This window comes from Peromyscus maniculatus, chromosome 2 (genome assembly GCF_049852395.1).
Source record: "Peromyscus maniculatus bairdii isolate BWxNUB_F1_BW_parent chromosome 2, HU_Pman_BW_mat_3.1, whole genome shotgun sequence".
Classification (NCBI taxonomy): domain Eukaryota; kingdom Metazoa; phylum Chordata; class Mammalia; order Rodentia; family Cricetidae; genus Peromyscus; species Peromyscus maniculatus.
In genome coordinates, this window is record NC_134853.1 from 14,320,298 (window position 1) to 14,332,406 (window position 12,109).

At 39.0% G+C, this 12,109-nt stretch overlaps 1 long non-coding RNA gene across 1 annotated transcript in view; it reads right to left on the minus strand.

Moving 5' to 3' along the window:
• Positions 1-12,109, minus strand: part of LOC121827139 (uncharacterized) — a 92,102-nt gene that overhangs the window by 45,584 nt on the left and 34,409 nt on the right. The window lies entirely within an intron of this gene.

A 12,109-nucleotide genomic window follows, 5' to 3' on the forward strand; every position in this document is an offset into this window, starting at 1 on the left:
TGAAATTAGCCACTCACCAGGCAGGATCCAAAGTCTCCAGGCCAAATGGGCCTTGTAAATAATCAAATCTGTCTTACTCAAACTACTGAAACAAAACACACCTGGGAAACACTCCCTCTGTGTAATTCTCATGTCTGTCTAATTTAGGATGTTAGGAGTGGGGATCCTGGCTCTTGCCAGGTATAAAATCACATCAACACAATGATCTCAGTGTGACTCACTATCTGTTTGCATCGTGTCTGGTCTCCTTCCACAAGAAGATGAACATTTCCTCAGCATCTTCCTTCTGGGCAGGACTGCATCGTCGCTTTTTCTCTTGGGTGCCTGCAAGTTCTATATTGTCTTTCTTGCATGCCTGCTCGATTTCAGATCAACCAAATGTCTTTATTCACCTTTTAGATTGTGCTAAGATATGTCTAGCAATGTTTACTCATTGTTTGCAGTGGCCACCTTGGCACGTGTACTTTGTAGGTCTCTGATTCCTGAAGGAACGGGGAAGCTTCCTGCTTCCTAACTAAGATTTATTCCTTCATCTGAGACCATTAATTTTCTCACAACCTTTATAGAAGGCAAGTTAATTGTCTTTTTTTGTGCTAATTTTGCCTTTCCATAAAGGTGCTCAAGTTTTCATGTCACCCCCTTTAGATTCACTCCTTATATTTCTCAAAACTATGATCTCTGTTTCCTGTTTTCTTGCATTTCCTCCTCATCTATCTTTCTGCCATATGTCTTACAGCATCTCTCACCATTAATTGCTCCTAGATACATAGTTGTCACTGATGTCTGAAATTTCTGAAATATAGAAATTAAAGAAGTAATATTGAATCAGGGGACTAACATCAAAAATGTGTATATAATTTTTAATTGATCTCTACATGAAAGAATATAGCAGAACATTGTGTCTTCTCCAAGGTAGAATCTACATATTCCACAAAATGCGTTCCCTCCCCAGAACACATTCTGAGATGTACACATGTCGCTACTCCATGACCACGGTCTCCCCATTACGATTGTTGGCTACATCCTCAGACCCCACAGCACCCATTTCTTCATATGGGGTGTTTTCCACATATAGGGAACATCAACCTCAAACTTAGCCATCTAGAGATGGCCCAAGTCATCCTGTAAGTGCTGCTGGCAGTTTTACTCTGGGATGAGTGATAATGGTACCATCATCTCTTTTCAAGAGCACTCATGTTTTGGTAAAATGGAGCCTCCTTGTACTTGGAGTTAGGCTTAACAACAGGCTTCATTCACATGCATAGGTTTGTTTTGGTTTTTTGTTTGTTTTTTGAAAGTGTGCTTACTTATTGAGTGCTGCTTTCTAATTACTCATTCTTTCTGATCACTTCTTCATTCTCTACTTCCCTACTAAATATTATTCTTCCATGGTAGTCAATCTATTCCAAGTGTGTGTGTGTGTGTATGGCAGGGGGAGGTGGCAGCTAAAATGAACCCGTAGGATTGAAATCAGGCGGCTAGAGTTCTACCAGCTCCTGCCTAATTTCCTATTAGCTCTATGCTAATTTCCTCCATCAACATCACATTCACCATAGTAGGTATCATATTCTCTTCTCTGGTGTGCAAGTTACTCCCATTCATCTGACCTATTGGACAGTTAGACATGGGCTTTCCAAAATATGCAAGCCAAGAAAAACCATTTATTTATTAAATATCACATTCTATATGCCACCTTGATCAGGGAAAGCATTTTCCTGTTCTTAAAATTGTTTTCTTGCTTATTGACACATTTTCATTAATTTTTTCAGATGAGGTGTCCTTAAATCTTTTCTCAAAAACTTTAAAGTTTACAATCTTCTTGACTTGTTTCCCCTTTCCAATACCCCACTTGTAAGGAATTAGATATCCCCTGTTCCTTATTCTCTAACATTTTGCCTTCTAATAGATCTATTCTTTGGATAAAGTATGAATAAAAGATGGTAGCAACTGTGATGTCTCTTTATTTCTCTTTGTATCATCATTATCTGTTAGACACAGTATTTGTAAATAAAGTCTGAGCTGACAGTATCACTAAGAGACAAATGTTATTTACAGATCAATTAGGAACAAATACAATTCAGGCATAAAGTTGGGAGTTGAAACTGCTGACATCTGTAGCATATCTCACTGCAGAAAATTCAAACCTTTTTTTATTTTACAGTGAATTAAATACTTTTAAATGTCATCTTGAATTCTATGCTGCATGTATATCTACATATTTGATACCCTTTGCAGAGATGAGATATCAAAGACCAGTATGAAACAAATGAAGAAGTTAGAATAAAGGCACCTTAATATATATAATGACTCTATTAAAGCTCCTCATGGGAGTCCTATGGCCTATACTCTCCCGTTTGCTGAATTAAATCTAGCCAAAGACAGATGTAGCTTACTTCCCTGGCCCAAACACACTTCAATCAGAGAGAGCTCCAGGAAGGATGTTGAAAACCTTAAACAAAGATTTCCTGGACTTTCTAAGGACATGATTTACTGAGAAGTTTCCTGATAGGCTAAAGAAATAGTTTTTCTGATGAGAATAAATTTTGATGGTAAGAAAAAGAAAAGAAAAGAATTAAAAGGACTAAGGTGCATATGTTTATGTGCTCAAGAAACAAAATATGATGTATACTAAAATACACATTATATACCTTTGAAGTCTATTTTCTTAAAGATTGGATCTCTCATACAATACTGACAATTGAATTATCACTTGAATTCTAATAGAACAAAAGAAGTATCTTGTATGTAAGGATTCTTACATGTTTGACGGTGGCTTTAGCTACATTATACTGACTGTTAGGCCAGCCAGAGCTATTACATGTAACAAAACAACTTAGAAAAAAAAAAAGCAGCAAACAGAAGGAGGCAAGAGGGAGGGAGGGAGAAAGGGAGGGAGGGAGAGAGGGAGGGAGGGAGGGAGGGAGGGAAGGAGGGAGGAAGGATAAAAGGAAGAGAGAAATAAAAGTATCTTGTTCTATTTTACTCAAAAGAGGGATGAGAATAAGGCTTGCAGTGAAGAGGGTAGTTCCTAATGAACACGTGTGTGCACTTTGGCTGCTTTAGTAGTACCAGAGACAGGTAATGTGACTACTATGACTGTCTTCTTGTATTTAATTTCCTCCTATCCCACTCTACAGAGAACTAAAGGCAAAAAGCAATGTAGAAATAACTATAGTTAGGAGCTGAGAAGGCAACAAATCTTGCATTCTCAGATCCTAAATGAGATCTAGTGTAACCTCAAGCTAGATAAGAAATAAGACTTCAACAGCTATTGGGATGTAAGTCTCCCCAATAGGTGAAGTTAGAAAAGAAAACCCTCAGAATTGAATAGATAACAGAATTATATAATTTGGAATTATACAATAGAAACAGATAATGATGGACATTGACATTAGACAGGTCAGAAGACATGAGGATCATCATTTTCTCCACTGGAGCGCCATTCTTCCCTCATCACCTCTCTATCCCTACTTAGAAAGGTTTTTCTCACTTCAATTCTGTCTTCTTATTTGGTTTTGTTTTATTTTTGGAACTTCTGTGTGTAAATCATCCCCATTTTTAAATACACAACTTTAGAGAATTATTATGTGCAGCAGAGTAAAGGGAGGAAATGCAAGCCTTGTGTTAGAAGGACCATGGCAGATTTGTTCTCCATTGGGTAGGAAGGTAGATCCTGATGCTGACAACAGCATGGCTTATCTATGGTACTTAAGTCGACAGGCATAACAGAGCTTATAAATAAAGGAGATCACATGAGGACTGAATGGCTTTCTAAAGGAGACTGACAAAAGGCTTCAGTAAACAGATGTTTTAAAAGACTAGAAAAGAAGGAAAAGGATCATTTTTATATGTTCTGATCTACTTTTTTTAATGCTGCTAAGTGTACATAAGTAAATATCAGCAGTAATTTTCAATGATCCCTGGGTTTTAGATGAAGTCCTTTAGTTAGGATACATACAGTCGACACCCGATGGAACCCTAAGGTTTGTTGAAATGAATTCAGTTACAACAAATGAGAACTAAAGTTCATTACATTAATTTATAAATGTCTGACTATTGTAAGCAATAATAGAAGAATATGAAACATGCCAAGTAGATTCCTGGGGAGAAATATCACTCAAAAGAAAACAAAACAAGGTCCACATGCTAGAATTATTTCCTAAGACAATGATTTCATTGAAATATGATTAGTTGTTTCTATTTCAAGATGACAGAAGATCTACACTAGTTTTACAGGGGGGAGAGTGAGAGTCCTGTATTTTCTAAATGAATGAATGAAGTTAAGTGGAGCACAGTATACAATTGTTAAGTATGGGGAAAGTAACTGGGCTAAGCGGAGGAGTAGGAACCTAAGACCCTTGCAGGAAAACCTAGAAGCTGCAAGAAGCAGTTGAGCATGGCAGACTTGGAGAATGTGTCTGATGTGGTCCAGCCCTAGATGCCAGGTCAGCTCCAAGAGAAGAGTCAGAGAACACAGAAGTCAGGGCACGTGGAAAGACAGCAACTCTGGGCCATGAGGAGCCCACGCCAAGCCTGCAGCAGCAAGGAAAGAATTCTGGGTGTGGGTGTTTAATTTCTGAAGGTATGCTCAGTGCTAGAAATGAAAGTTGTCTTAGGACTTATTTCAAGGTTAAGAATTCGGCAGCTGAAAAGGCCAAAGAAATTTCAGGAGGAAAATGAGCAGCAGGAAAATGAGCTGAGTGCCTTTACTTTCTATTGATGGCCTGAGCCACACTTCCATTTTTAAAGGGACGGTGCTCCGCTGCTGACAACATGGATTTCACAACAATTACTCTCACCATAGGAATGAAGCAGAAGAATTTTACCTTTCCTTTGGGTAATAGTAATATATTCTGATCCTGATCAGAGGCTCTATTATATTACTTATTTCTCAAATTATTCTAAAATAAGAGAATAAATGTATCTAAGACCACCAAGGGGCTCAACAAGTAAGGATACTTGGTACCAAGACTGAACACCTGGGTTTGACCATAGGAAATCACACAGTAGGGGGAAGAACCCACCTACAAGTTATCTTCTGACCACTACAAGCACATATGGTATCCCCCACACACACACACACACACAAAATAAAATAAATGAGAGAAAATTACTTGCTTCATTATAAATGAGTATGTGGGACTCATACAAGTCACACAATGACCCAAAGAAATGTAGTTCGGGGACTGAAAACCAGGACTAAAATTAAGTCGATGTTCTCAGTTGACAACATCTCTGCTTTCAACGAGACAAGAACTTTCCAACAGAGCAATAATACAAGCCAAACATATGACCTTAAATTCTCTGGAATTAAATTAATTAATTAAAAATATAAAGAAAACATTAAAATAACCCAATATATTTTAAGCTCTCATTTATTAAAAACTGTATTTCTCAATACCAATTCCTCAAATTCCAGTATGTATTTTACAGATAGTATATCTTAAGTCAGCCCACCCAAATGTGTTCTGGGTGCCATATTTTATAATACATGACCACAGGTCATACTCTACTGTGTGTGGATTCAAAATGGGAAGTGTTGACTTTGAGGGAGAAGACTTATGCAATGTACATGTTCACATAGTTCTCAGGAATTCTGGTCTGACTTTATGTCACAATCATCTGGAAGAATTTTAAACATTAAGGAACTGGACTTAGTCTAAACAGATTTTAATTTAATTGTAATGTAAATGTCAGGTATCAGTATTTTTAAATTTTGTATTGAAGCATGATGAATATTTAAAACTGAACATGTGTTCATAATCCTATGGGTTTTCCTAGAATAAACACAGTCAGATAAACAACATCCAGATCGAGGATCCAAATATACCGACACCTGGAATCCTCATCACATACCCTTTTAATCACTACCTCTTCGAAAAGCTAAATCCCCTGTGACTGGTAAAATGAGTCATATCCATTTGTCTTTTCAATGCTAAATCCAGTCTAACCCATCAACTAACACATCAGTGTTCATTTCAGATGGTCCTTCTATAGAGTTCTACTAATGCGATTTTATATCAGAATGACCTTCCCTTCTCCAGGTCCACCCATTTAATTTTCTTTTCTTTCTTTCTTTTTTCCCTGAGACAAGGTTTCTCCTGGCTGTCCTGGAACTCGCTCTCTAGACCAGGCTGGCCTCGAACCCACAGAGATCTGCCTGATCCTATCACAGGCTATCATGTGTCTCCTCCCCTGTACCAATCTTGCTGATCCCCAGGATTCCATCCCCTATTCCCCATTTAGTTAGCCATAGATCACATTGGGGAGCATGCTGTGAAACCAGTAACACATTTCAATTGGTTTATTGAAAATACACTCTGTTCTCGTACAACACATCCAGACCACAGTTCCCCACTCTACTCCTCCTGACTCTGCCCCCACACCTCTCCTCTGCTCCAGACGCATTCCTCCTCCGTCTTCCTTGAGAAAAGAGGCCTCCAAAAGCCAACAACCAAACAGGACAAAACAAAATACAATAAGACAAAGTAAAGCCCTCATCTCAAGGCACCCCAATAGAAGGAAGAATCCCAAGAGCAGGCAAGAGCCAGAATACTCCTGCTCCCACTGTTAGGGGTCGCACAAAACACCAAGCTAACGGCCATAGCATACATGCAGAGGACCTGGTGCCGACCCATGCAGGCCTAGTGCCTGCTGTTTCAGTCTGTGAGTCCATGTGAGCCCCGCTTAGGTTATTTGATAGACTGCGTTCTCTTGATGCTCTCCGTCACCTCCAACTCCGACAACTTTTCTTCCCTCTTTTCCAGGGGGTCCCCATCTCTGAGGAGAGGGATCATTGGAGACCTCCAATTTAGACTCCCCCCGCCTCTCTCTCTCTGCATCATGTCTGTCTGTGGGTCTCTGCTCCTGGTCCCATCTGCTGCCAGGGGAAACCTCTCTGAAAATGACTGGACAAGGCACTGATGTAGTAGTATAAAAGAATATCGTTAGGAATATTTATGCATTCATTCATTCATTCATTCATTCATTCATTCATTCATTCATTCATTCATCTACTTATTTACTTTTTTATATTTTGTTTTGGCCTGATCTGTTTATTTCTACTCTAGGTCTCTAGGCTCCCCAACCTCTGTCTCCTGGCCATCCAGAGGGGGGCGGGCATGGGCTCCCTCTGGTGGCCTGGGCCCCAAGTTAAACCAGACATTGGTTGGCCACTCCCAGAAGTTCTGTGTGACATTTCCCCAGAACATCTTGCAGGCTGGCAGGATTGTAGGTCGAAAGTTTTGTGGCTGGCTTGGTGTGCCTTCCTGTGCCAGAGACTATAACAATGGTTCTCAACCTGTGGGTCAGGATTCCTTTGTGCTCTGCAATAGAGTCCCACTCAAACTTCAAATTTTTACTGTATAAGCTTAAACAGAATTCCCAGGTCCACTTGCTTTTTCTTGTTATACTTCCTCAACTTTCACTCCATCTTATTACCATCCAATGTATTGGTCCTAACAGTTCTGAATGAAATGTTCTGAAGAAATATCATTTGCTTCTCTTCTTCACATTCAAGGAGTTGAAAAACATTTACTTAGCAAATTCAGGCTTAGGACATTTCCCCAGTAACAAAATTAGAACATAATCACCCATTAAGATGTATCTCAACTCCACTCATCATGAAAAAACAGCAAGAAAATGTCTTGAATCCATGAGCCCCTTGTATAGTAAGGACTGCTCTAGTAAATCCTGAGCAAACAAATTCTCGACATACTGAATTCACAGAGCTGTTTGGCCTGTCATTTGTTGGAATTGCTTTACAATGGAGTTTCATTTCTCTTCTCTCAGAACAGTGCTGTGTTGTACTTCCACTCCACAGAAGAATATTTTGAATGGATCTGACTTCACAAAGGCAGCACTCACAGCTGAGAAAGGGAAAATGTGGCCATCTGTTCCCTCTACTTGGTTCCATTTGACAGTGGCCTGTGGCAGCTGTCTTCTTTCTTGATTCGCCTCCCTCCCACCCAGCCCACCTGCCTCTTACTCAGGCTTCCTCACACACATGTGTTTCCACATTCTTTCCCTCCTACTCACACATCACCACTTTCCCTCATTTGATCTCTTCATTGTTCTTACAGTCAAGAGTAAATGGTCGCTTGCTGGACTCCATCCTCCAAGCCCAGTTGCCTCCCTGGCTTTTTGCTTATCATGTTGTGCACAGTGGCTCCTCTCTTCCCAACTTCTACCCAACTTATGTAACAGAAAAGGAACACCCGTCTTAATTTACTAAGATGTGATTCAATATCAAGTTCGTTCCAAGTATAGAAACAACCAAGACATTGAAGAGTCTGTCTAATGCAGAGTTTGGAGACGCAACAGTGCTGTTCAGGGTGTTCCTCACTTCAATTATTTAAGAATTCCTCTGAGTCATCCACCAGCTATGGCAGAGTGGTCAGGAGTAATCATCCCCAACTGCTACCACAAGTCCAAACTGCTATAAGTTCCCCAAAGTTTAGTGTCACACACTATGTTCATTGCTGCTCTATTCATGATAGCCAGAAACTGGAAACAACCTGTATGTTCCTCAACAGGAGAATGGATAAAGAAAATGCGGTTCATTTACACAATTGAGTGTTACTCAGGAACTAAAAGAAATGAAATGATGAAATTTGCAAGCAAATGGATAGAACTAGAAGAAAATCATCCTGAGTGGGGTAACATAGACCCAGAAAGATAAATACTGTATATATTCACTTATATGTAGATATTAGTCTTAAAATAAATAATAACCAAACTACATTTTGTATATCTAGAGATATTAGGTATAGAGGAAGGGGCTGGGGAGACACATGGTTCTATCTGGGAAAGACATATATAATAGATTTCATGGGTGTACTTGGGGGCAGAGGCACAGGAATGGGAGAACTTCATGGGGAGGGGGAAAAGAGGTGGGGTTGAGCAAAGGAATATGGGGAGAGACAGCTAGAATTGTGGGGCATTTAAGGGATGATACAGAAAGCTAGTGCAGTGGAAACTCCCTAAAATATATGAAGATGATCCTAATAATGTCTCCAAATAATGAGGGAGATAGTGTCCCAACTGGCCATCTCTTGTTACCAAATGAAACTTCCCAGTACCTTAACTGGGTTACATCCAATTGAGTTGTTATCCAAAGGAGTCCCATGGAAATACCCAAGACAGTAAGTTGCTCTCCACAAACTGACAGCAAGGCCTCATAGTTGAATACAATACCCATACAACTCATTGAACATGAAATTTTTTAGCTGATGCCTAAATAGAATCTTCACCCCTATGTTCTAGTGTCTTTAGAACAGGAAAGTACTCTGCATGCTACCAAAAGAGAAACATAAATACAAACCAAACCACAACACCTTTTATCTAAGTCTGTCCTGCATGCAATGTATGCTAGGGCAATGGTTACTTTGTGAGAGTAACCAACCAATATCTGATTTGACTTCACTTAAGACCATTCCATGAAATGTAGCCCATACCTGATACTGCTTGGGTAATCAAGAACCAAAGACTAGATAGCCCAGAGACCTAAAGTAAAACCAAATACTAGTGATCTAAAATAAAAGTAAAAATAAAATGACTCCTAATGAGTATTCTGCTATACTCATAGATGGATGTGATGCTCAGGCATCATCAGGGAAACTTCCTCCTTCAGCATATGGGAACAAATACAGAGACCCACAAGTAGACATGAGAGAGAGAGAGAGAGAGAGAGAGAGAGAGAGAGAGAGAGAGAGAGAGAGAGAGAGAGAGATGGGGTACCACATAGCTCTAAATGGGATATCCCCATCAAATCCCTCACCTCAGAGCTCAGAGAATCCAGGGAAAGATGAAGCAGAAAGAATGTAAGAGGCAGAGGGGATGTAGGCCACCATGAGAACAAGGCCTCTAAGTCAACTTAGTAAAGCTCATATGAACTCACAGAGGCTGAGGCAGCATGCACAGGGCTTGCACAGGTTTACACTAGGTTGAATTTCATAATTTTGTGGGACTCCTGTGTATTTGAATGAGTGAGTCTCAGATTCTTGTGACTTGCTTGGGGCTCTTTTCTTTGTTTTGATTCGTCCAACTTGGATGTGATGGTTCTTGTTTTATTATATTTTATTTTGTTATGTTTTATTATGCCTTAGAAGCCTGTTCTTTTGTAATGAGAAACAGATAGGGAGTGGATCTTGATGGGAGGAGGGGGAAGAACTAGCAGGAGTACAGGCAGGGGATAACTGTAATAAAGATGTCCTGTGTGAAAAAAAAACCATTTTTAATAGAAGGGGGAAATAAGAATAAGTAAATAAAAATAAAAATGATTAGTGTCACACCTTTATTTTATCCTGCCATTAAATTTAAGAACCACACAGCTGATTTTAAAGCGTGTTCTCAGAACCCTGACTACTAATTAACTCAATATATGACTTCGGACAATTAACTATTCTGAATCTTGCTTGCAAACAGTAATAGCATTTCTTGGGACTATTGACTACAGTCTCTTAGAATACTAAAAGTTGAGTGTTTCTTTTTTTTTCTTTTTAAGAAAGTTGACATTAAAAATTCATCTTAAACACTGCATACAGTGCTTAGTACAGAACACAAATAAACATTAGTTACTAACACTTAGTCATTGTGTCCACATGCAGCCTATAAGCTAAATGACTTGGGCATCAAAATGGCTTTCTTTTTTCCTTAAGAAGTAAGATCACCCAACTGCATTTATTGAACAAATATGAATGACTTTTTTCTAAGTACTACATTTTCATCCTGTTGGCTATCCGACAATTAAGTACAGTCATGAAACTGGTTTAGGTGGAATTCAGGAAAACAAGGACTTGAAATAGAAAATGTCCTCTGGTCTATGATCAGAAAGCCAAAGGTGGAGAAGTAAAGAACTGTTATCTATTTGAAGTAGGAGGTGGGAGGGTGCCTCATACTTCAGGACTATCTAAGAAGCAATGCAAGTTCAGCCTGATCTTTTCTTTTATCTTTTCAGCTTCACAATGTCAGTAGTTAGTGGAGGGTACTTTCACTCTCCTGTCACTATGGAGTACAAGTCTATCAACAGTGGCATTGGAAGGAAGAGAAAAATCAATGGACAGCGTGGTCATCTGATAACATTTCCTTTCCTCTCAAACCTCAGACACTTCCTTCTTAGTCTTCTGACTCAGTTGCAGACAGAAACCCATACTCTTGGTACGCTGAGTAAAACTGAGACCAGACCCAGTTTTGTAAGAACTGGAATAAAATATGAGAGACTGTAAATTGCTGGGATTACAAGCGTACACCATCACTGCCCCGCTTTCCCAAATCTTGCTAATATCTCTGACCCCCGGGCAACTTTATTTATTAACATACAAATAACATTTTAATACAAATAAAACATCACCACATTTCCCCTTTTCTATTTTAATAAAAAGAAAAAAGGAAAAAGCTTATAACTAACATAAGAAAAACTATATACAAAAGTAAAATAACTATATACAATATATACAAGTAATAAATACCTAAACAATGTCTAGTTCATTTGTATTTGACAAATTCAGAGAAAAGAATTCCATTATCTATCCTATTGTATCTAATTCACTTTCTATCCTAATTAATTTTCAATTATAACTAACTAATCTTCAACTCCATCAGAGACCCAAGAAGGAAATAATATTAGCTAACAAAAATAAAAACAGGAAGTACATGCAAGCAACTTCCAAAAAATTGTGAGTTGACAGAAACAGCCAGCTGCTTGGATGTTAATCTGAGGTTTCTCCGCAGTGTTGGGGCATCATCTTCAGCCTATAGGCTTAGCATATCTGACAGACTCATTTATGAAGTAGGATGTACACAAGGTCAACAGTTCAGCCTCACATTGGGTGAGAGCAGTCTATATACCAGAAACACCTGAATTTCACAAGTGTCATGTCATGATTCAGGATTTTAAATTCTGGAAATTGTTGATTTTTTTTAATTCAACTGTCCATTCTTCTTGGCTATGTGTGTATGTGGCTTCATCTCAGCATCCTGTTCTTCTCCACATCCCTCTATTAAATGCCATTCTACTATTGAGAGGCGTGAGCTTAATTACTCTTCAAGAATAACTGTTTCGGCTGCTGTCCCATTGCACATCAGAAGCCATCGGCACACTGCCTATTAA